Genomic DNA, 26757 nt, shown 5'->3' with positions numbered 1-26757 from the left:
AAGAAACACTGCATTTCTTTCCTTCTATTGTGTACACATGGGCTTCTGTATCAGACTTCCTGCCTTCAGCTTAAACCTTTTTGCCCTGGGCAAGAGCATGCTCAGTTTGCTCCTCTTCCCCTCCCCCCTCCCTTCTCTACTGTAATCTGAGCCCAGAGCAGGGAGAGACTCAGGCAGGAAGTGATGTAACACCACATTAATACTGCAGCTCCTAACTTAAACAAACAGAGAGTTTCTAGAGCATTTTACTCAGGTATGGTAAAACATTCTACAGAATAAATATAGCATTCTAGCTTGCACTGTTGCAGCTAATCTATTGGCAATAAAATGCCTCCGTAGCTTTCCTTCTCCTTTAAATAAATACTTACAGGGTATTACATCATTTGTAGAATGGTGGAAATTTGAAAAAAAAACTTTGTGAGGCTGTGGTGTTTAGTGGGCTAACACTGGAAGTTGCTACAGAAACTGAATGCAGGAAATAAATTATTTATATTTTTGGGGTGTTCTAGTGGTTTTTTATCAGGCCACCGTCACTACATTCGACACATTAAAATATTTAGAGCAGAATGTAATATTATTTCCTTTGACATTCTTTGGCATTCTTTTCATGTGCATATCTGCAACAGAAGCTAAAGCTCAAGTTTGTTCATAGCCTTTTCATAGTACAATAGTACAAGCAAAGGTTTTTCTTTTTATTAGCTGTTTGCCACAATTAAGCAGGAAATAAATACATATATATTATATATATATTATATATACACAATAATACCAAACTCTTCAGGTCATACAATTTATTATTGGATATCTTTTTTTTATATTTAACTTATTTCATGACTTGATGAGTGCAGTACTATGTTCATACTGTGGTTTACTGCAGCCTGAAGAAGAAGCATATGCATTTTGCAAGAAGGGTCAAATATTTGGCCATTTATTTCCCTGCAGATTAGTTTCATTCTGCTGCGTGTGTGTGTGTAAATATGTTTGTAAGGAGTTTCCCCTGGGAAAGAGAAAAGAAGCCAGAGGATAATCAGTGGAGTCACACACTTGCCCTAGAGTGTTAGAAAGAAAGGCATAAAGCATAACCAATTCCGCAATGTGAACTATGAAGGCTATAAACAGAGCAGAAGTGATCAGTCACCCAAATTTTTGGGATACCTTATAGACTTAAGATTTGTGACCTCTGTGACATACGGAGCAGTAATATTAGTTTGCATACCCCCAAAGACTAGGACCCTTAAAGCTGTGCCTACCGATCTGCCCTTTTATTTTACACAATACATTACACATGTGCCACATCACAGGACTTGTGCCACATCAAAATGTTTGCAGAATGCTTGTGTGTAGCAAGTGGTTATTTTTTTCTTTTCCACCTGGGAGTCTGATTGACAGAACCCTTAGCCAACAGCTAGTCATGACTGCTGATGTGATGTCAGCAGAACTGACATAGTGAAAGTCACTGTTTGGCATGTGCACTTCATGGATTGTTTGTTCCTCTTTTTAGTTATTTAAACATTTCAGCATTGTTTTTCACACTAGAAACCCCTTAAAAATTAGGTTATCCGAAATGTTGGGATTTCTCACCTTTTGCACAACGTGTCGGCTTTAACATATTTGCTGATTTGTACTTTGAACACTGGTGGTATGTACACGCTATTGTTTGTAATATGGATATATTGCTATATGTATGTTTTAAGTATATTAAAGCATTTTTTTGCTTTTGCATACACCATGGTGTGCTAAATTTGCTAAGGTGTGCATTGGGCTATTTTAGAACATTGTGTCTTTGTGGGGCAGCCAGAGGAGCAGGTCTTGGCTGTCAGGGGCCCATGAGGACCAGGGCCCACTGGGTTTTTTCTCTGTGTCCAGCCAGCCCATTCCAACCATGTTCTTGTACAAAGAGCCTACTTCCTAAAGCAACCTGGCACTGATTTAGATTTTTCTTTCAATACTACTATTGCTTGCATGTAGAAATCCAAAATATTTAGGGTACTTGGTAATGAAATCTAAAACTACATAATTTCACAAAAAAGTGCAATCAGGGTTACAAAATAAAACAGGAGGACCAGGAGCTATGTTGGCTAGAGCTTATAATGAACTAATGCTGCATTTGTTATGTAAACACAGGAACAATATGAGTGTGATTGAAAATTATTAGTTTTATGATGTAATAGTACAACATTTGCAGCGTAAATTCAGAAAAGGGGATAGTTGGTTGGGGTGGTTTAGACAAAGTGCTTATTTTAGATTTTTTGCAAACATTTAACTTTAAAGTTATCATTTTCATCCAAATTAGGTTATGTCTATAAATGTTGAATGTGCAAGTCAATTAGGTATTTGAATGAGCTGTAATATAATACAGTATTACAGTGTAATGGATATTATCCTAAGCTGACTGCAGTTCACTTGCTGTAGGAAAGACAATATCATACCATTCTTCCATGGTGGCCTTCAATTCAACACATTTGGCTGAGGCTTGACCTGCTATTAAAATAGCCACTTCTTGGCTTTAAACAATAGACAAACACACTGTCATAGTAGAAAGATAATGCTGTTACTGGCAGAAATGTGACACTGGGTAAAGCTTAAGTAGCTTTATGGGGGTGCTATCTATAAAGCCCGAAGCTGCTACTCTTCAGTTATTTTACTGCATGGCCAAAGACTGTATTTACTCTTCCATGACATACCCAAATATTTTGTTAGTATGCTCTCAATCCTCTAAAAAGTGAAGAAAAATTATAAAAAAATCATTTTTAATAAAACAGATATTTTTTTTAGTTTTGTATGCATCATGACTGGTGATGTTATTTTTATATGTGCTATGAACTTGAAAGAAAGCCTATTGCAACATAGTGAAGACATGTCTATAACAAAGAAGCAGAAAGTAGAAAGTCACGTTGTACCTAGTTGTGCTCACTGCTTAACAGAAGACATGTGTAGAGTGCTCACAGATAAACTGGGTTTTCATCAAAAGAAAACTGTTTAGAACTAAGCTGACATAAATTCTACCACTTTCCCTTACTGTCCGCATAAGTTGTGTTTACACATATAAAAAGTAGTTTTTAATATCCTCACAAATATTATTATACAGGCAGTATATATAAAAAAGTATATAAAAATAGATACCAACTGATGAACATTTTAAAATCAGTACATGGACTGACAATGAACATAAATCCTTAGTGAAATTGTTATAAGGTGTTGTTTGGATTCTTTGAAATCATGATGGAAAAAATGATGGACGAGTTAAGGATCCCATAGCCCAACACGCTGTACTAAGATATATGATAAATAGCTAAATTTGAAAAAGAATCTTTCTCCCAATCTTTATAACCTTAACTTATATTTTAAAAGAATTATCACTGCGGAAAAAGTATTATTTTTCAAGAGCTTGTATGGGGTTTATACATTTAAGGAGGAATGTAATTAAAAGTCACAAGCGTTATTTAAAATGGCATCTTTACGAATGTTTAGCTTGCAATGTAAAATCAGTTGGTGAATATTATATTGCGCATTTTCGTTAAGCAAAGATTTAGTGTTAACACCTGCTCTGGAGTTTTGTTAAATATTTTGTCGCTAAAAGGACTTTGCAGTTGCGAAATTTAATTACGCGTGTTATGAATGTTCGCAAAAGCTATTTGTTTGCAACTTTGCAAGTGTCTTTGCGCAGGTTTTTAGCTCTATCAAAACATATTACATTCCCTCATCTGGGGGCATTTACTAAAACATAAATTTATCGCATTTTTTAATAAAACAATTTGACCTAACTCAGATCCACGAATGTAACTCATATATAAAAAAATCAGCTTGAAAGCTTGCGGGAAAAGTCTTGAAAAAATCATGAGATAATTCTAATCATGTGACTTTTTTGAATCCAATGCTCGAATCATACGACTTTGAGTTGTCGGACGAAAACCCTGACTTTTTTGGATTATTGCATGAAAAAGAATACAGATTGCGATGTCAAGAAACATCTGCAAAAAACAAATCCATTCAAATATTTTCAGGATCTTGAATTTAAAACACAGTGTATTACAAATTTGGAAAATGATTTAATGCCATCTAATTATCAGAATACACCTACTAACATGCCATCAAAATGCCTCAAAGTAATGGTGAATGCCTACGAAGCTATACAAGGGCTCATTTACTGACAAAGATTGCAACTAGTGCATTGAACTATGTCAACAATGATACGTTTTAAGCAGTTAACTAAAAAATGAAAGTACAATAACTGCAGTGGTACAAGTTAACCCAATACCTATTAACTCATGTCACGTGTGCCACCACAGACTGCAGCTGTAAAGGCTAACATGTATAACCACGCAGTTCCTCGCTAACCTGTAAAGCAGCCCCAACACACCAAAACTTAAAAGCTGCCATGACCCTGTTTAAGGGCCACAAGCACCCGACTCTGTACATCGAAGCTTACTGAAGGCTAATCAGACTTTGTTTCCAGCTAAGCACTAAAACACACACTTCAGCAGACAGGTCAGGTGGGAAATGTCCAAACACCCCAAGACTAACACATATATTATTCTGACCTTATCAGAATATTGGTTAACCCTGAGATAGATCATCATAATGTGGGAGTGTTTGGACTCTTTTAGAAGAAGGATAAATTAATGGATGGATGCAATGGATTTTTTATTTGTAATTATCTGAAAGATATTTATGGACATACAACAACCAGACCACTCCACTATAGCATGGGTATGATAATTTAGTTAGCTGTTTATTCATTTAGCTCTGTCTGGCTTTACACCTTGCAGTCTCCTAGACAGACAGTTTGTCCTCACTGTCTTTTAGGGGGTATTTGTGAATTACCCTCTACCGTGAGGGGTTTCCTCGGAATGCGGATTACAAAATAACTGACCGTAGATCAGCTGACCTTAAATCATTTCAGTCTTGGCTTTCCAGCACACTTTATAATCTCTCAAAATGCTCTGAAAGTACAATGCAAAAAATTTCTTTGAAAAAGATTTTTTTTTTGTTGCTATTTAGTACATTTCCTTTCCTGCATGAACACATGGAGCAACTTAAAAAGCATTTAATAGAGAAGCTGATTTGCTTAACCCACAATTTTATTTTATCTTAATCACAAAGAACTGGATGTTTTTCCAGAAATCATGCTGACCTGAGAAATTGATTTTATCCGCTGAGCGGTGCAGAACATTATGATGCTACAGATCTCCAGAGATATAATTATGCAATTGTTGATTAAATCAGACATCCCAAAAGTAAGGAAAGGAATTAATAATTTAGCCCAACAAAATTTTAAATTTATAAGGGAGGATATATAATTAAACTAAAAGTAAAGTAGTGGGTAAATAACAATGATTTATGTGCTTTCTTCCTTTGCTTATTTATTTTCTCCTTTGCTGTTCAAAGGTGCAGGATACCCCATTTTTCATCATTAGTTTAATGAATAAACTTGTGCTGAACATATTTCTTGCTTATTGTTTTAATTAAGAAATTATTGTGATTTCTTGCTCTAAACTAAAGTTACATTCTATTTTCTGTTCCCAAACAAATCAACAGTCCACTGAATAGCCCTCTGCATATATAACACCCCTTCCTTTACCCAGCTACAGCCTGTTATCTTTTTAGATAAAGAGCAGCTTATTATACAGAGGCTTCTTAGTGGACTGATGATTTGTTAGATTCGTTTTGACTGTAATTGTGAACAATTTAATATTACTAGGCTCTCACTTTGGAGAGGGTTGACAATGTTTGATGTCATATGTCACCAATGTAAAAGGCAGTTGCTGGACAATTATTTGTCAGCAGCTTTTTAGAGAAGGTAAATAGATTTAGTCAAGGCTTGATGGACCTGGGACCAAACTAGAGATTCTGCATTCACCTTCAACAAAAATAGGGAAAGCAGCAGGATTAGGGCCATAACCATAACCACAAGTTGTAAAGAAAATTGTGGACTCATGAATCATTGTTCCCAAGGAAGAATGATGCTCAACCCAGTTGCCCTGATTATGGGAGAACTGCCACAAACATGATGTTATGTAATGAAGATCCACAACAAAATCCATGGAAATATCAGTTCATCAGGAATAGAAAGAAGCTAAAACAGACCACAGCAACAAAATCTGAAAGCCTGGCAACAATACTGCTGAAGCATGTAAATGCAAGCACTCTGTGTCTAGTGACGCAAGCCACTTTGGGTACCATATAGAATCAGGGTTCCCCTGCTTAAATAGACTCACTTGTGCAACTATTTAATAGGAGACCAAACGGCAGTGGTAACAAGCACAACAATGCGGAAGTTCAAGGAATGGCTTTGATGCTTTGGACTTTTAGTCAAATAGATGCATATATGATTCTTTTGGGGTAGTGTTATAGCATTTTTTAAACCCTGTTTAATTCTGGCAAAGTATATTAAGCCTCAGAAATCCACAGGACTTTAGCCTCTTTTTTCATAAGAGCTGTGATTTGGGTAGCAATCCTTAAAACAACCTTAAAACATCTGTAGTTACTGACAAAGCCCAAAAAACAGTTCAACAGGAAACTTTGGCAGGGTCCATTTCAACTTAAAAGCATATTTGATTGATGAAAAGAAACCATTTCAATCTTATTCTCTTTCAGATGGTAAAGGATATGGTTAACATGACAGATGAGCTCTTTTATAGAGGAGATCAGGATCTAATCTAAACAGGCAGTGGGAATGTAAAAGGCAACATTACACAGGACATCATTAACAAGGTATTGGAAGGCAGTTGATTCCTTACAAAATCCAAAGAGCATTACTGGACTTTCTGAGTTTTCTTGACGTTTCACCCCTCATCCAAGTGGCTTCTTCAGTTGTAAGACCTAAAGAGGTGGGCAGCATATAATAAGACAAGCTCTGATAGTATTAATCTCTGATTCCATTGAAAAAGTCTACTTGGAAATGGCTATAAAAATCTGTCATTACACTGGGTATCAACAGACCAGAATCTTAGCTCAGTACAATATTCAAATTATGATAGAGAAATTCTTGATGTGTAAACATGAAAGTAGAGAATCTTTCCAGGTTACACGTGGGTGTGGTTGCACATGCCCCAGACTGACAGCTCAAGCTGGAGGTATCAAGCCATGTAGAGAACAGCAGGCACTCCCACAGAGTAAAATAACTGCAGAATTTAGTTTAGGCAAATATAGGACATAAAGCCTTATTCATTTAGTGCACAAAGGCGCTTAATCATAGGCTAAATAGTATAATATTCCTTTACACCTCATACTTGGTCAGATTGCAGATAGCCGAATCAGTAAATAAGGTAAGGACAGAGCTAAGCATAGTCAGATGGACAAAGGCAGAACCAAATTAATAACTGTAGACTGAATTGTGAGGCAAACCCAAAAACAGGAACAAAACAAGGTCAGAACAGGTCAATACTAGGGAAAGACGTAGAATCATAGCACTTGACGTACAATAGAGAGCGAATGAGCTCGGAGCTACAGTAGGTATTTTAGAGAAAAGCCCACAGTAAACTAACTGAAGCAGACTACGATTACCTGAAAGCTCAAAGATGGGAAAAAATTGAACCATAAACCTATCTGCTCATAAAGAGCAAGGTATTGCAGATTGCACAGAAATTTACACATCATCTACAGATCCCTGCTTTAAATCCAGGCAGGATGTCAAGCTTGTTTATCATAATTTTTCATGGTCTGAGTCTCAGGGATGGTGAAAAAAGCAAAGGAGGGGTGGCAAATGAATTAAAGATCTTGATGACAGGCCTACCACCCAACCCAGAAGAGGCCATATGTTCAGATGTGACCAGGAAGTCCAAAAAAATGAATTAAAGTCTTGGCCTAGTACAAGAAGCAAAGCCTGAAAAGGAGGAGGAGGCTGAACAACAACAAAAGCATCCAAAAAAGCAGAAACATGTCGTCTGATCTAGATGCACCTGCTAAAATAAACCTTCTGGTTCTCTTAACTAGAACTTCCAAAAAAGAGTTCTGTGAATTCATATGACAGGTATCTTCAGATGGGAACTTATTCTGGCCCATGATAATTATAATCACACTGGCTGGACATAGGATAAGCCTAACTCCACATGATAGGGCAACTGCAACTCACCACCATAGACATGAGTCTGAAAGGGAGTGGGCCCATATAACAGAGAAGGAACCAGAGAGGGCTTTTTACATTCATCCTGTACTGAGTGATTTTCTGAACTGTAATCTGAGAGTTGGAATTGAGTCAGGATATAATGGCAAATCCTTCATGTACAAGATAGCATAACATTCAACATAACACATGGACATTTACTGTCCTGACCTTCATGTCCTACCACCCCTCAACAGCTGCAGGTTGGACGTCCCTGGTCTATATGGAAAAAAGTACAGGTTGGCTGAAAGTAAAAGTTAGTTGTAGTTTTGACATTTAAAGCTCAAGTAATCTGAAATAAGTAGTAAGGAAATATGGTTTCATCTTTTATAATAAATAGGTCATTAAGTTTTTGTATTTGTGTACATAGGATAGCTAACTTTCTTTTTAGCTTGAAATTCATTTTAAACAAAATATTTATGTTCCAAGAATAGCTACTTTTTTTCATTATAATGAGACTTTTGTTGTGCTACCAAGAAAAAGAAAACTATATTAAGATGAATTGTGCGGTATTATGCCATATTGTGTTAATATTCTGGAAATCTAACCATAACACATCACTTGAGTTGATAAAGGACTGGGAACCACACACATGGAATATGTTTGGCTTCTAGTGGGCCATTTTTCATATTGTGCATAGAGCAAAATGAATAAAATAAAGGACAAATTGTTTCAACGTCAAATTAGACAAAGTAATTTCATAGGGAGTAATAATCATCACTATGTACAAAAGTACAAAATAAACTATTGAAAGCATTTATAAATCTATATGTTTGATACAGTATGCAAGCTACATATAGAAGTTGAGTTTTGTAAAGAGAACTTATTTTTATTTTGGGTAATGTTCCAGTATTTTTACTTTAAGCAGGCATTGAATTATGATGGCATATGCTTAATGTACAAAGAAAGCAGTGCAGAACTACAGCAAATAGCATACAGTGCTCTCCATTGACAGGTTATCTATGAGCTGTTCTTCTCTTATTCTTATTGATATGAAAACTCCTATGATCTTACATGTCAATACATTGTGAAATAATTTTGATTTATTCTTTAGGATTTATCTTATTTTTTAACTGTTATGCAAATATGATGTGCTAATAAAATATATTTTTTTAAAAGGGATTTGTGCCTTTTTTTAGTTTGTGTGTGCCTATTATTATTGTGGTTAAGCACAGCAATTGCGCAGTTGTGTCCAATGCATTAAAATTATTGCAGCTGGCGGTAGTGGGGTTTGTGTCACTTCCACCGCTAGATATTGCTATGACATTTGCCTTTTATCCACTAGCTGCAAGTCTGCTGCACCTATTGTCACAGCTGACAGTGGGAACCCTGGAATTACCACCAGCTTGAAGGTGGCACATCCAATATTCCCATGTCAATAAGCACACTTGCATACAATACAGACCAGGAGGCAGTACAGATACACTGATGCAGTGTGCAATGATCAGGACCACTCCTGCCATGAGGCAAGGTGAAGCAAAAGCCGCAAAAAACAGAAATTCGGCTCCGCTAGTGCAGAAAGCGATATTGCTTTCATTGCACTAGCGATGCAGCCCCCCCTTCCGTGACCCGTTCTGATGCTGATTTTTAAGCACGGAGTGAAAGGGGGTCAGAATCTGGGCTCCAGAATCACCCCTGATATAGAACTGCAAAGAGTGTTTCTTGATACAGATAATGTTAAAGAATGGAATCAATTTGTGGAACAATTTTGTCAATTTTTGCGATATCTAATACCTAATTTAGCACTGAAAATCTGTGACTGTGATTTTCCAAAAAAGAGTGAGTTTCCAGCTTCGACAAGAAGACAATAAAAGGCTTCACGGCTTTCTGTGTTTCTGTCAAGTGCTGGAGGAATTAATTTTGTTAGATTACAGCTAGGCAAAATTCTGTGGTTCCTCTATAAATTTTAATCTATGCTGTGGTTACTTCTGCTATCTGTATCAAACAGCCAGAGATGTTAATTATGAGAACTGCAGGATTTAGCTTTGCTCAGTGCTGAATGATATGTTATTTAATAACCAGTTTTGCAAAACCAAACATTATAAATCATTCAGCTTTGTAAGATCCAAGCCTTACAACTGGCCCTCAAAGCACAAATAGCTGTCATGATTCTCTAAATGGAGAAAAGTCTGTCAAATTATTGTAGAAAATTCATTTATGAGCAGAATTTCAGTTTCTATAGAATGTTTGAAGTTTAAAAGCTTGATGCTTTTGTAATTTGTGAGGATCCCAAAAGATTTTTATTGTGATTTTTTAATGTGATAAAAGATACGTTGAAAAAACAATGTGATGTTTGCTTTTTGATAAGCTGTGAAATATTTAGGGGCAGTTCACTATTTCATTAATACACTTCTAAAACTCCCATATGGATGAACAGAAAGTGGGTGAACATTTCCTTAAGTCATGTGACACAAATTGCACTATTATCACTAAACACAGATGATAACCAATGACATCACTAAGCACCGTTTATAAGCATATTATTTGTTTGGCTCTAAAAATACAATTTGACAAATAGATTATTACTCAAGTAAAGACCAAGTACTTACACCTCTGTGCTAGAAATATTACAATAATGGGCATTGAAATGATCACAGAAACTATTTCCAGTGTAAGGACATTAGTTATGGTTATCAATTCATTACATGCTTATGTCATTGTAGGATTTGTTCACAGCTCTATTTTTATGTTATGTCCCAAAGAGACACTTCCTAAAAACCCATAACTAATGCACAAGGGCTGGTAATATAAGAGTAAGCTGTCTTCCACACCTGTTGCATTGTGCAGCTTCCACTAAAAGTCATTTGAGATGCCAGTTTACTTACTGAAGGAATATGAAACTGAACCAGGGAGATCCCCATAAAGTAAGAAATGTCAGTGCTTTTTTTAAACTGACCTCATATACGCTCTACGATTACTATTTCTTCCATGATACAAAGGACAGACCTGAACTGCATTCATATTTATTTATAACACTTGCTGATGATGAGCAGGAGAAAGCAAAGAGAAAGGCATAAGGGCAAGTCTCTGGGACACCAAGGGTTGTTATGGAATTAACCATTTAGTAACACATTACCTGCTAATAAATGATGTGATATTTTGTTATTAATGAGAAAAAATATCTTGACTGTATACATTAGTAGACTGAATCTTCCCTACAACAATTGCCTTTGGAAGGGTGGATCAAGCATTATAGTTTGAGCATGAGATCCATAATCTGGAAGCCCAATGTCCAGAAAATTAAGGGAAGACTCCATTTTAACCAAATAATTTACATTTTTAAAAATGCATTTTCTCTGTTAATAAAGCAGTACCTGGATTATAGGTCCCACACCTGTATATACCTGTATATACTGTATTTACTTCAATGTTCCCTTTTGTATTGCATAAAAGTCAGCTGCATTTATTTAAGATTTACTCAATTATGGGTGCCCTTACACCTACCTATTCTTAACGAAAAGAATTCACTGCAATAAAGTGCCACCCACGTTTTCCCTGCATTAAGGCAGGCTGTTTCCCTTGGCAGTTGCACAAATAATGCATAACTAAGAAGCAAATAGGAGTTTTCCACAGTCCTATCCTCATGCTGCCTATTACATGGCTATGAAACCTGTGCCCAGATGGATTGCTCTGTTTTTTTATTTATTTTTGATTAAGGGAATGCAAAAAGTTCTGTAACAGTAGACTTGAAATGTGCATGTCCCCTTACCTCCAGATACACTGATCCCCAGATGGGAACCCCATTGTCTCTACACGGGTGCGCATGTCTCAGATGAAATTGTGCTGTGCTCATGCCAATTCATAGTGATATGCATTTTAAGATGCCAGGGGGCAATCATTTTCTCTTTGCCTTCTTTGGTGCCAGTGTGCCTTTAAATTCCTAATTACCATTTTATGTTGGCCAAGCTGGCTTCTGGTTATTTAGATTGTTAAGGAGTCTTGCCTGTCTTTGACTATGCATCTTGCTGCCTGCCGTGACCTTTTTTCCTGACCTTAATTACTATCTAGCTTCACCCTTGTCTGTACAATGTGGGTTATCTGTTGGTACCACTGCAGAAAGTTCTGGGGCCTCAAAAGGACATTGGTGAAGACTGATGTTAGCAGAAGTTTCCTGCTTCATGGAAGAGAAACATTATAGTTAGTTGTCTACTTAGGGTTCTGCTTTTAGTAGAATTTTTGCAAGTCTGTAGAGAAACCTGTAGCTAGAATTGTAATTCTAGTAGTCATCCTTCAAACTGGGGACTGCTGAGCTAGAAGACATATGGTGTGTTCTTTGGAAGACTTTATAGGGGTTATTTTCTTACTGCAAGTCCAGAGCAAAGCACAAATTTGGACACATGTTTTTATACCTACAGTGCAACATTTTCCCATAACTACAGCATCATTGTGACTGCGAGGAGGGAGATGCACCTAATGCAAATTGCACTGATGAGTCAAATTTTTTGTAAGCCTGCAACTGCACCTGAGGTAAGTAAATGGCCTCTCATATATTTTCTAATGTCATAGACCTTATTTAAACAGAGACATTTTACAAAATATACAGTATGTTTCCTTCTGATATGAGTTCAATGCAACTTGGCTGGCCATTTTTTGACATACTGACACCAGAAATGAAACCTTTTTATACATCTATCATAACATTGTTTTTGCATGCTATTTATAATTTTGCCATAAAAGTATTTGCCATCTACATTGCCTATCTGATCCCCATGTTTATTTTGAAGAGTAGCTTTTTAGTGTCTGTATCACCTTAAGGCTACTAAAAATAATTAAACATTAAATAAACCAATATGATTGTTTTGCCACCAATATGGATTTATGAAACCATCAAGTACAGGTACTGTTTTATCATTACTTGGAAAAAGAATTTTGCAACTCAGACCCGGTTAGATCTCTTTAGTTTTCTGATGTCTTTATAATATTAGTACATATTTCAGTGACTGTTACTACTTTGACCCCATTTCTAACACTACAACGACAGCTATTTCAACACTCCTCTCACTTTCCCCAATGTAATAAAAACAGCTACAGGTACAGGATCTATTATACACAATGTTTGGTACCTGGGTTTTTGATTTGGATTATTATACCTTAAAATTGGTTATATAATAAAAGGCACTTAGTTTGCCCAGGTGCAGTTACACATATTGTAGCTACCAATCAGCAGGTAGAATTTACTGGTCACCTGTTTTAAAGTAAACATCTTATTGATTGCTATGGGTTACTGCAACTGTGCCTTTTATTATATTATATGGGGGCGGAGAAGTTTGCTAAAAATCATGTAAACAATAAATAACCCCAATAGGATTGCTTTGAAATCAATATGGATTCATTTTGCTTAGTTAGGATCAAGTACAAGGTACTTTTTTATTACAAAAGAAAAATAAGACCACTTTTATACATTAGAATAACTTGGGGGATGGCATTCCATAATTAGTAGCTTTCTACGAGCCCAGATAAGGTTTCCCATACCTGTTGTGGTGAGGTCACCACTAGTATAGTCCAGGATGGAGCTTATTTATGTCTCAGGTTCCAGAGGGCTGGGACTGCTAGTCCAGCCTGGGTCTTTTGGGTCTACCTGAGGCATCTCAGGTGGATAATTAAAAGGCAGCTCAATGAAAGTGGGGAGAGCTCCAGTCTGGGAAAAAGACACAGGAAAGCTGCCTGTGTGAGTGTCAGGACTGCTGGAAGCACCCAATGGCGCTGCTTACCTCCCCGGCGGTCGCAATGAAAATCCAAGATGGCGGCGCCCATGTTGAACAAATGGGTGCGGCGTCGCTGCATGATGACGTCATCGCTGGTGTTGGGATTTTGTAATAAAAGGGCGCCCTGGATGCTGAAACCCTGCCCAATTATAGGTCTTCTATCCCGTGAGTACCTGGGTGTATTATTGTCTGTCTGATTCATGGTTTTGGTTCCTCCTGTGATCCTGACTCTGATCCTTATCTGCCTGCCTGTTTGAACTCTTGCCTGGACTTTTACTAACGATTGTGCCTGATTCCTATTTGTACTGCATACTTGGACTTTAACCCTTGTTGGGCTTCCTGACTTCTCCCACTGAGAGCCGATAGGCCCCCTGACAGTGAGCTCACTGAGATGATTGAAATCACCACAAGGTTTGGGATTTTGTTTTTTCTGAATGTTCTCTGTTTTGGGGAGACAGGCAGTAGGCCTACTCCTGGTTAGTTAGGACAACTGACCTGTGTTAGTTAGAACCCATTAAGTTGTGTAAGATTTTATTTTGAACTGTTTATTTTGTGTATTTGTGGAAAGTGAATAAATATACTGCCGAAAAGAGACTACACTCTCATGAGTTGTGATTGTGCCGTGGCTGCTTTACCCCAGAAAGCTGATCCTAGCTACCTAATCCCTGATTCTGTATTTCGACACCATATAAATAACCTTCTAATTTGTAGATTTTTATAAATAACTTTCTCTTTCTATGGGTATGTGTGGTTCACATGCTATACGTGTATTTGGCCTCTGCTTATAGATGCAGATTTGTTAGATAAAACATATCTATGATAAATTTCAGTCCATCCCAATCTAACAGACTAATTTAGATTTTCAGGACTGAAATTGCCAAAATACAGGCATGCAATCTTTAATAACTTTGTAATGCAATTATTAATCCTGTTTCTCTGTCTCTCTTTTACCTTTAAATGTAATGATATATATAACTGTCAAGCCACGTAATAACTGAATAATGGCATTTATTATATAGCTTTTACATTTATAAGCAAACCTTTTCCTGCCCTCTATTACCATGAAAACTAATACTGTAGAATAAAATTGGTTTATTTTGTTATCTTTTTTTTAGACTTCCTAATCTCTGTGTGGGATTTCAAATCCAAACTACAAAACTGATTGTTAAATAAACAATGGTAGGTAAAATATTTTAGCATTGTCAAAATATATTTCGGCCCAATTTGTCTTACATTTGCAATTCATTTTCTTTTATTTATGATGATTATCAAAAGAAACTGCATGTTACCAAGATATCCTCAAGACACTTGAGCTGTAAAAAAACATGCATTTACCAGCTACAGATGTTGTCTCTTTCCCATTACCACCGAACCATAGCACATTCATTGCTTTGTTTAAAAAGTTCTCTTGGTACTTAAAAGCATATATAGTCTACTCTTCATCTAGGCAAAAAGTAAGTGAAACAAAATACATCTATGTACCATAATAAGGCACCTTTTTAACATAATGTCAAGATATATGCATGCTCCCTAGAGCTCAATTTCATAAAATGCTATAGGTAAACGCAGTGCTATTGCTATTAGCCTTAGCAAAGTCAAATCAGCACTATGTTATATAATAGCTCTAATTATGGGGCTTAATCTGCACAACCTCCTTGAAATGTTGATACATATGTAAAATCAGATAGGGTCCTTGCCATGGATCCCAGAGAGTATTTAAAGTAAGTTTATAAAAGCAGTATATTAAAGCCATGCGTAAAGCAAATAGGAAGTCCATATTTTGGCACTGTATTAATAACTGATGAGAAATAACAGAAATGTAACACCATTGTACCACAGCTAATATATCACAGCTAGGAGAATAGTGCATTAAAATTTTGAAAAACCTCAAAATATAATTTCTATGAAAGAGAAGAAAGAGATGAAATGATAGAAAGATTCCAATAAAAATAAGGAATTAAGGAGTTGTTAAATGGGGGGGAACTGAAAAGTATACATAGATATAGTGTTTCCTTCAGAAACTAGGACTGTAACACTTAGGGCCCTGCTCGCACCCAGCAGGACCCTTCCCCCAATGTCCAATCTCCCCCTGCATGCTGAGTTGCAATGCATCACACTGTGTACCATTGATCTCTTTCTGTCTCTTTAACAGGGACGGCTGATCAGGGGAGCAGGCCTGGGCAGGCAGGACCCACTTGGTTTTTTCCCTGTGTCTTTCCAGCTCACTCCAACCCTGCATGTAATCACGATAAAAAAAAAAGCATCATAATGTTATTGCCTTAATTTGAGGCAGAATGAGAGACATTCCTCACACACACACTAAATATTCTGTTAAACCTGTGAACTCTGGTGCTGTAGGAATCCAACTTTCTCATACCTGTCAGGCTTCTGTGATGTAGTGAGAAGGATAGATTATTTTTCTTTCATTCGAAAGAAAAGACTGGGAATTTGAGGAATAATTATATTTTCCTGTCAGATCAGTTCAGAAACAAAAATAAATTCATTATGCCAAACAGAAATATTGCATATCTGTTTCCACTGATTAAAATGATAGGTCTGTTTGTTCAAAACTTATTTTTTGCTGAATAAAAAATATATTGAATAAAATAAATAGTTGCCACTTGCAATACATTTTCTTACTTGTTTGGTTAATTATCAGTTTTTTTTTTCTTATAGGCATTGATAGACCAGGGTTGCCATGTGTGCATTGCATGAAAAGCAATAATATTTATATGAAGTTTCTAAGAATTTGCATATTATTTATTTAAATTGGATATTAGAGCTGTAAAATAGCTCTAATGACATCAAAAAAGGTGATGAAACACTTTAATCTAAGGAAACAAAAATAGTGTCCATCAAAGTCTTATGATATAGGCTGCATATATACAGTATACCATACTTTCAGAAATATGTAAGGCCACCCAACCATTATGCTCCACACCAAGAAGTAGCTTGTGCCACCATGAACTACTAAGAGCATACTTAGAACAGCATCTTGCTGGAATTTTCAGATCTATATATTTTTTCATGTTATCTTGTTATTGACAAACAATAGTTGCATCATAAATGTCTTAATTTCAAGATAACCATTTTTCTATTGCGTGCAGTAACTGGCAGGTAGGAATCTATACACAGCACAATCGTTTCTTCTTGTGATTCTAGCATTCTCTGTCCCTTATATAATAGATTCCCTTTGAACTGAATATATACTGCCTTTAAGATGGTCTAAATGAATGCAGTTGCCATACAAGAACTTCCTTTAAAATGAAATACATATACACATTTTTTATAAATTACAGATACCACATATATGTTGTAATTTAAACACACATGTCAATATATAAGACGATAATCCCATTTGCATGTGAAAGCTTGCCTGGGTGCACTCCATGCTTATGGAAATTTACACAATCCCACTTGGTTGATATGCAAGGGCTTGTACAGATGTGGTTTCACCTGGTGTCTGACATGCAACTAGGGGGCAAATTCACTGACGAGCGAAAATTCGTCAGCGCTGGCTTTGCGCACATCACAACACTTCGACAGGCGTAAATTCACCTGGACAACGCTAATTCATGAAGATCCGAAGTTGCGCACAGGGTACCGAACGCTGGCGAAATTACGCTCAGCAGTTCGAAGTTAAGCTAGCGTTGGCTAATTAGCATACGGCATGCAGTTAAAGTACAATGGCCGTATATGCTGCAGCAAATACATTACACTACACAAGGCCAGGGAACCTTAATAAAATTATATAAAGTTGTTATAATGCCCTACACATGTGCCCACAGTATAGTTTATGTGCCATATGTAAGCAAATTTAGAGAGGAAGGAGGGTACCCCCAAAAAATTTACGATCTTTTTCAGTCTATCACCCTTTAAATAGGAAAAAACGCCAGTGTTTTTTGGGACTTAGAAACATTTTCAACTTCTTTTGAGGAACTCCTATCTACTCTATTGCACTTCGCCTGGTCTGAGGTGGCGAAGGCAAGTCTGGCGATAGAGGTAACGGTCAGTAAAATCAAAAACTTAGTGAATTTGCGTAGTAACGCTCTTTCGCAATACCGAAAATTCCCCCTATGGGGCAAATTCACTAAGATTCATAGTTGCGCCAGGCGTAACTCCGCTGCACTTTGCCGCACTTCGCCGCACTTCGCCAGGCGTAGTTTCGCCAGCGCTTCGCAAATTCACTAAAATCCAAAGTTGCACTCAGGGGTAGCATAAGGTTGCAAAGTTGTGCTAGCGTTGATTCGCTAAGCGAAGCGAAGTTACGCTAGCGATGGTTAATTTGCATACGGCGCCAAATTCACATTTCAATGGAGGAATATGAGCAGCACTACAAATGCCTGGGAAACCTTCAAAACATCAAATAAAATTTTTATTTTGCCCTACACATGTGCCCACTGTATAGTTAAGTTGCCATGAGTTAGGAAATGTAGGGGGGAAGGAGGGGAGCCCCAAAAAAATTTTCGATCTTTTTCAGCCATAATATAGAAAAAACGCCAGCGATTTTTGGGACTTTTTTAAAATTTTAACTTTTTTTGAAGAAATCCCTATCTACTCTATTGCGCTTCGCCTGGTCTGAGGTGGCGAAGGAAGTCTAGCGTAAAAGGTAGCGTTCAGAACAATGCGCGCGTTAGTGAATTTGCGTAGTTACGTCCGTTGCGCAAATTCGCCAGGCGTAAGGGGGCGAAGTTACACTAGCAATGTTACGCCAGCGTCCGTTAGTGAATTTGCGAAGTAACGAAAATGGCCAACGCTAGCGAATTGACGCTATCGTTAGGCGCTTCGGCGCATAGGGAATTTGCCCCTATGTGTCTGTGGCAAAGACCTTCACTTTCTACAGTGACCAATAAGAGCAATATACAAATTGCAACTCTAAGGGGCAAATTTACTAAAGGGCGAAGTGGCTAATGCTAGCTAAAATTCGCCAGGGTGACATAATTTCGTTACTTCGCCGATTTACTAACGGGTGCTGGCGTAAATTCGCTAGCGAAGTGGACCTACTCTAACACTACTTCGCAACCTTATGCCAGGTGAAGTTGCGCTATGGCGAAGGGACGTAACTACGCTAATTCACTAACTTGCGCGTTTTACTGAACTTTACCTCTTGCGCCAGACTTGCCTTCACCACCTCAGACCAGGCGAAGTGCAATAGAGTAGATAGGGATTGCTTCAAAAAAAGTTTAAATTGTTTCTAAGTCCCAAAAAACGCTGGCGTCTTTTACTTTTTTAAGGGTGATAGGCTGAAAAAGATCATAACATTTTTTGGGAGTACCCTCCTTCCTCCCTACATTTCCTAGCAAATGGCACCTAAACTATACAGTGGGCACATGTCTAGGGCAAAATAACAACTCTATTTTATTTTATGACGCTTTCCCAGCTTGTGTAGTGTAATGTATTTGCTGCTACATATACATCCATTGTACTTTAACTTGGCACCGTATGCAAATTAGGCATCGCTAGCGTAACTTCCCTTTTTTTTGACAATTAACTCTAGCATAACTTTGATACCTTTCGCCTCCCTGAGCGCAACTTCGGATTTTAGTGAATTAGTGGCGCCGTGGTGAAACTTCGCCTGGCGAAGTGTGGCAAAGCCAACTCTGGCGCAACTTCGAAGGTAAGTACATTTGCCCCTAAGAATGGCATTTACTTGTTAACATGTACAAAATATGGGAAGCAATACATAGATCAAACGGCTAGAGCACTAAAAGAATGTACACGCGGTCATATATCAGATATGGAATGGAACAAAAGTATGTTTAAAAAACGTTTATCCACTTTGCTAAAACAAAAGAGAAGTAAAATGGATTTTTGTCAGAGGACAAGACAACCCCAGAGCTTGAATTAAGATTTTTTATTGAATAAATTTTTATTGAATAACTTCTATTGAAATGCCTTTCTGTACACATACACTGGATGAATAAAAAAAAATAAACAGGAGAAATCAAATGGGCTTATGGTGACAGCAAAATTTAACCATTTCAGCAATCTGCAGTGATGAATGGGATCCATATTTATTGGTACACTAACTACATTTATATGGTGAATTTCAATCAGAGGTGTATTTAGTGGGAATTTGTGTTTGTTTTTGGAAGACTTCTAAGAACATGCCGTGAGTATCACTGTAGTCACAGTTTACTGATAGAGAGATATCCTGCTAAGGAAACATTACAATGGTTTTGTCCTTTATAGTTTTTGTGAAAGATCTTTTTAATATGTTTAACTGAATCCTACCTGCACCCAACATGTTTCTAAAATGTATCAATGTCAACACAAAGATTTTTTTATTAAAACAAGAGTACTGATGAGAGGTAAAAATGCTGTCCCCATCATTCTTTATCTGCAGTGGAGTTTTCTCACTGATTACCCGGTCAGCATACATTATTGTTATTATAATGTGTTTTGTTGTTTTGTGCCAAATTCAATTGAATACAAGCTTCATTATACCGAAATGAGATTTTTTAATCAATTAAAATTCGGTATCATTTCTGAAGTCTCTATTCACTATCCCCCATTCAGCATCAGTCTCTTTTAATTTTGTCTTCGTTCAGTCAAATTCTGATTACTATTGACAGATACGTAGTTCTAATACAGCCTTTGGGGGGATGCTCTTTTTGCTTGGAATATACAGTATATTAGATGTCACTCTTTTAGTTGTTCTTTCTAGTTGTAGAAGTTTTTTTAATATCCAGCAGAGTAGATGGCATGGTTCAGCCAAGGGAAAGTTTTCATAATGGACAACATAGGATATATTAGCACATGTCTATAGATTTTGGTTTTGAAATAACACATATATCCTTCAGTATATTTTGCCTCCTGTTAACTTATGTATATATTATGAATGAATGCTGTGAATGATTTACTCAGCTCTGCCTCTAGATGTTTTCTCATATTCAAGTAGTGCCAAATGCAATTGTCCATTTTAGTATATTTTCCCACATTTTTGCATTTTGAAGTGTTTCAGAAACACCCTTGTCATTGTCTTTTATATAACAAGTATCCTTATATGCACTTTGTCTTCATTTTACTGCTTTGTGTAATACATACAATATGCACAGTACAAACGGAGAAATAGGATAAATATGGTTCATGCATTTGCAGTCACATAAGGGGTTCTAACATGTCTAGACACATAATTTTCTAAAGCAGTCAGGTAATTTAATATGTAGGCTGAATCCATCACAGACAGCGTGTAAACGGACATTGCATTATGTATTAAATAACATTTGTTTCTGTTCAGTTATGTGAAGGAAGAAAGACCACACAACTTAGTGAAAACTAAATGTAATTCTCTTGTAATTTTTAGTGCACAAAACTCAGTTGCGTTTCTACTTGGCAGTATCTGATCCAATCCAACATCTCACTGTTATATATGTTATATTCATGGCAACAAGTGAATAATGACATCTTCATAAAAATGTATTTGATAACAAGTTAAACTAAGTACGTATTAAACTAAGTATGTAGCATGGGAGATGTAATTAGCATTTACACACCTAGGGTCATATTTATCAAGGGTCTAATTTCGAATTTGAAAAACGTCGAAATTTGAATTCAAAAAGATCAACCGAAATTAAGTTGAAGGTTTTTTTTGGCCAAATTGGTCCGTTATCGATCGAATAGGTCCTTATTCAGCTGAATTAGAATCATATGAATCAAAGTAATAGCGCATTAGATCGAATTCGAATCAAAGTTTTTCCCCCCCAAAAACTTTGATTTTTCATACTCTATTTTTTTAATTCAAAAATTCACCTCGACCTTTGATTAATCTGCCCCCAACTGTAGAACTAGAACTGAAGAACTAAGCCCCCTCCTGTCCTGATAGCCAAGGGCATACCTCCAATACAACCAAATTACAATATTTTTTTTTAATAACTGGGTGGGGGGGTGGAATCGCCATCCTGGTCTTCATTATTCAGCTGACCGGAGCCTCCAGCTCTACAAGTGCCTGCTTACATAGGCCAACTCTAACGCCATTTTTGGAATAGATGTACCCCATTTTTTGAATCAGCCAATTAGAAGAAAGGAAGGGATCAAGCTAAGTTAAATCCACTAAAAACTACGTAGGACAGACAATTAATTAAGGCTGCCACCCTCCCATGACTCAGGAGGGCTGAAGTCCCTCCTGGTCCATTCTCAAAGTCCCATAGGAATGAATAGAGAGTGGGTGAGTTTTACTGTGGTTAGCTCTAATTTCTCACTTGATAAATTTGCCCATAGTAACAGACTAGATCATGGGGCAGATTTATCAAAATGTGATTTCAAAGCTTAATAAATAAAAACTCTCCCATGTTCTATTCATTCTTATGGGATTTTGAGAACTGTGTTCATCAAATGGTGAGTTCTGACTTTCACTCATTGATAAATACACTTCAAAAGGAATGAATAGAATGTGGGTGAGTTTTTATTTATTAAGCTCTAATCTCACATTTTGATAAATCTGCCCCTAAATGTTTAGACACTTGAAAAGATAGTTAGGGATACTTCACACAACAGTTTGAAACTTTACTAAGGAGCTAATTCATCAAAATGTGAGATTAGAGCTAACCACAAAAAAAATCCACTCACTTTCTATTCGTTCCTATGGGATTTTTAGAATTGTATTTATCAAATAGTGAACTTTAACTTTCACTCATTGATAAAATAAAATTCTAAAAATCCCATAGGAACGAATAGAAAGTGAGTGGATTTTTTTTGTGGTGAACTCTAATCTTACATTTTGATAAATCTGCCCCTTTGTGTGTATCTTGAACATAGCAAACAATCCCTTTTCACCTTGGACAGTGTTTTACTATGTGGCTGAAATGTCAGACTGAGAACCACTTCAGTTGGTAACTACGTAGTTCTGCATGGAATTTAAATATCTTAAAAGAGATTAATATTGTGGCATTGGTACAGTTGGTGAATTGTATGACTCTTTGTGAATTGTTATCTACTTGTTTGTTGTATCCTGAAATTTTTGCATCTTCAAGCTCAGGCTCTGTCAGATTGGATAGGGACCATTGGTGAACAGCAGTTTTCAAGTCTTTGCCACAAATTCATATTTAGGTCTGGTCTTTGACTAGGCCAAATAGACATCAAAATAGCTGTGTGTTTATTGTCATGCTAAAAGGGGCAATTCTGCCCTAGTTCTAGGTCTTTAGCAGACTGAACCTCATTAGTTTCCCAGTTCCAGCTCACACTGTTCTTGTGGCAATTAGGGATGTAGCGAACTGCCGTTTATGTGTTCGCGAACGCCGTTCGCGAACACCGGCAAAAATGCGAACAGTTCGCGAACAGTTCGCGAACTTCGAACATCCGCAAAATCGTTCGATTCGAACGATCGAAGGATTTTAATCGTTCGATCGAAGGATTTTCGTTCGAATCGAACGATCGAAACCATTCGATCGAATGATTTCATTCAATCGAATGGCTTTGATCGTTCGATTCGAACGAAAATCCTTCGATTTTAGCGGTCGAAGGAATCGAATGGTCGAATGGTCGAACGATTTTTGTTCGAATCGAACGCGAACACATATTGGCGAACGTCGCGCGACGTTCGCGAACATTCGGCGGACGCGAACAGTCGAAGTTCGCGCGAACTAGTTCGCCGGCGAACAGTTCGCTACATCCCTAGTGGCAATGAGAAGTGTTGGCTTAAAGTGACATAGAGCATTTTATGCTAAGGTCAATAAGTTAAAATTTGTTCTAATCAGATCAGAGAAACTTTTCCCACATGTCTATGTCCCATTTAGCATTTGGAATGGAATTTTTAGATAAAATTTTTTGGTGTTACTGGTCCTTTAAAGGGCAATTCACCTTCATTAGCAAAACTGTAGTAACTGAAAACAAAACACAGAACTATGTTCAAACTTTCATAACCTGCCACATTTTGTAAAATGAACAGGGTAATTTGGGGGTGTGGCTCAAAAAATTTGGCATGACCAAAAAAATTTTCACTGTGCTACAGGCGCCAACTCTTTTGTCCCTCTTTTTATTTCCAAAATGTTGGGAGGTATGGTGCTAGTCATGTGCACTGTCCTTCTGGGGGCATATTTTAGGAGTGTCACTTACTCAGTCGTTCTTATTTGGCTATTGCACTTCTTAAGTTCTGCCTGGGTCAGCTTTGCCTACTCTTTCCTGTTTCTCTATCTGCTGTATGTGCTGCTATAATATATGGATCCTATGTCATGGAAAAGAAGATCTTATCATGCATGTGATAATCTAAGATTTGAAGGAAAAAAATTCTGTGATGATTGCTTTAATCATTTAGCAACTGTTGATACTACACCATTTACTTCTGCAGATCAGATGAAGAATTTATTTCTCTTGATGAGGAAGTCTGTTTCTTCGGTGATTTGGATGATACTGAGGTATCTCAACACAGGTAAGTTCCTGCCAGCTCAATTCAAGCACAATTTGTGTTTGTTAAATTAAACTTGGGGTTTATATTTATTCAATGTGAAGATGATAAATGCTGCAGCCTTTATCCTCCAGCTCTGTGGGTGTCTCTGTCATTATTTTTTTGTGTTGTCCATCATACATGTCCCAAGCATCTGGTGGGAAAAGATTTTTCTTACCACAACAGAAGAATAGGAGACGGTTTAGCTACCTACAATATGCTCAACAGCAGAATAGATTTTAAGTCTTACAATCCAGGAAGTTCCTGGTGTGAAGGACAGAGCATGCTCCAGAGAGGACAGAAAGACAGATGTTCAACTACAGAATTGTTTCCTTTTGCTCCAACAGAGGATACTAAAATAGGGCATACCCAGGTTTTGGTGGTGGGAAGAAGATTAAAGAACGTCTTCAGAACCTGGTCAGTTTGGCGCACCGACAACTGGGTTTTAGATATCCTAAAGTTGAGGTACAAGCTGGCATTCGGAAGAATACTGCTACAGAAATTTCCATTCCTGGATTCCAAAGAAAATTGTCAAGTGGTAAGCTCTATTTCAGTCTGTATTTCAGTTTTTATTTATTAGTTTGATCTTCAACAAACAATTCTGATCAGAAATGCATCGGTTGTTTGTACATAAACAAGTTTTCTACTACTGTGCAGTCAATAGAGATTTTACTTCAACAAGAGGTCCTCACTCAAGTGCCAAGAGCAGAAGGAGGAGAAGAGATATATTCCCCACTTTAACAAACCTTAAAATATTCTAGACCTCAAAGAGGTAAACAAATTTGTCAGGATAAGACATTTCAGGATGGAAACACTCAAGCTGATAAGTCAAAGCATTTAAGAGAATGATTAGATAAGTTACATGGTTCTCAGGGATACATACTAGCATTAACCCATAACCCTGGAAGATAAGAGAGAAGTTTGCAGTGGGGTCTCACCAGTACCAGTTCATCTCATTTAGCCTATCTACGTTGCAGAGAACAATTTCAAAGATACTTATTGTCCTGTCCCCGTCACTGTGAGAGGTGAATCACCAGGCAGTTTACTCGCTCTTCAATGACCACACTATATAGGTTCTGTAACTTGTTTAATGATGATGATCAAAAGAAGGTAGAACTTTAGATACAAACAATACAGTGGTATCAGAATACATTCTGGATATATAAGATACAGATGAAATACAATAAAACATATACAAACATCTGATACGTGTTATACAGTCCTAATGAGGCCTAACACAGATTACTGCTGAGAGGGAAACATTGAATCACAGTCTACAACCCGGATGCACATAGCAGTAAAATACACATAGTATAATAAACAGGTATTAAGGCAAAATGCAAATGTACCAATGATGCTTGGATAGGCTTGCTTGGAAACAAGGATGGGTGAGGATTTTACAGACTCTAGTGAATTTTTCTGGCCTACAAGGACCGATATTGGAAGCCAGTGTTAGCCACTCCCTGTTTTTAAACCACCACCACCACTTTAAACCACATCCATGTCACCACAAGCCTATGTCCACATTAGTAAATAGTCAAAAAAGGTGAAGTAAGCCTCAAAAGCAGAGCTTTGCTGCAATTTAATTTATTGGTTTTTGTGCCACTACATGTTTCGGACCACAAGCCCTTTATCAAGTGTATCACTTTATTGTGGATGTGACATCACACACCGCCTAGTTTCGAGTGCTGCAGAATGCTTGACACAGTGACATAAATTTCTTATACTAAACTCGTTCTGCCTTTTATTTGCTTTATTCTCATTTTTTGTGCCACCACGGCTGTGGTCGAAACGTGTAGGGCAAATGCACTGGTTTTGTAACCGATTTTGCTTTTTCTTTTTTGTTTAGAAATAAAACTTCTTTTGTGTGTGCAATCCACTTTCTACTTTTTGAATGTACTTTGGAGACTTCGATACACAGCCTTGTACTGAATGAGCACCTCGAATTTATACATGAGCATGTGCCTCCCAACATTTTGTACCGACATCTTGTATCAGTCTAGTCCCTTGGACTCAGAGGCATTCCAGGCCACTTCAGACATGTTTTTTGGGACAGAAGCACCCTTTACCAGTAGATAGAACTATCATGCAAGGTCTGTTAGGAATTGAGCTGGTGGAGAGATTAAGGCAATTTAGCCAAGTAATGCTTCCTCTGGAACGATGGGAAGTTCACTTCTCACCCATTAGGCCCAAGGCACTTGGATTAATCCAGCTCCAGTTGTATCTTCAAACATCTTAAATATGAAAGTGCTTTGGCAGGCAATTCAAAGTTTTGCCTTATACCTTTGAGGTCATTCCCTGTTGTGCAGACTGGACAATACAACAGTAGTAAGTTACATAAAGAATGTGGGGATCTCAATAAAACTACAACTAATTAGCACATATGCTTCTGTGTGTGCCATCTGATTTTCTAAGAATATATTGTTACATAAAGAATCAAGGTGGCACAAGGTGCAAAGCTCTAATAAAGGACATGCATCCAATTATGCTATGGGCCGAACAGAATTTGCAAGCTTTCAAAGCACTAAGGCCCCTTCATTAGGCAAAATAGGTATGTGTTTCTTTTA

General features: G+C 37.2%; 1 long non-coding RNA gene across 1 annotated transcript in view; it reads left to right on the top strand.

Moving 5' to 3' along the window:
* LOC121393697 overlaps positions 1-26065 on the top strand; it is a 91609-nt gene extending 65544 nt beyond the window's left edge. Inside the window, exons 2-6 of the long non-coding RNA XR_005961268.1 lie at positions 12460-12571; positions 14925-14988; positions 24095-24175; positions 24538-24728; positions 26040-26065. This is a non-coding gene — a long non-coding RNA (uncharacterized LOC121393697). The remainder of the gene's footprint in view (positions 1-12459; positions 12572-14924; positions 14989-24094; positions 24176-24537; positions 24729-26039) is intronic.
* The last annotated feature ends 692 nt before the right edge of the window (positions 26066-26757 follow it).

This window comes from Xenopus laevis, chromosome 5L (genome assembly GCF_017654675.1).
Source record: "Xenopus laevis strain J_2021 chromosome 5L, Xenopus_laevis_v10.1, whole genome shotgun sequence".
Taxonomy (NCBI): domain Eukaryota; kingdom Metazoa; phylum Chordata; class Amphibia; order Anura; family Pipidae; genus Xenopus; species Xenopus laevis.
Note: the sequence above shows the minus strand (reverse complement) of the source record. Positions and strands in the feature narration are given on the sequence as shown.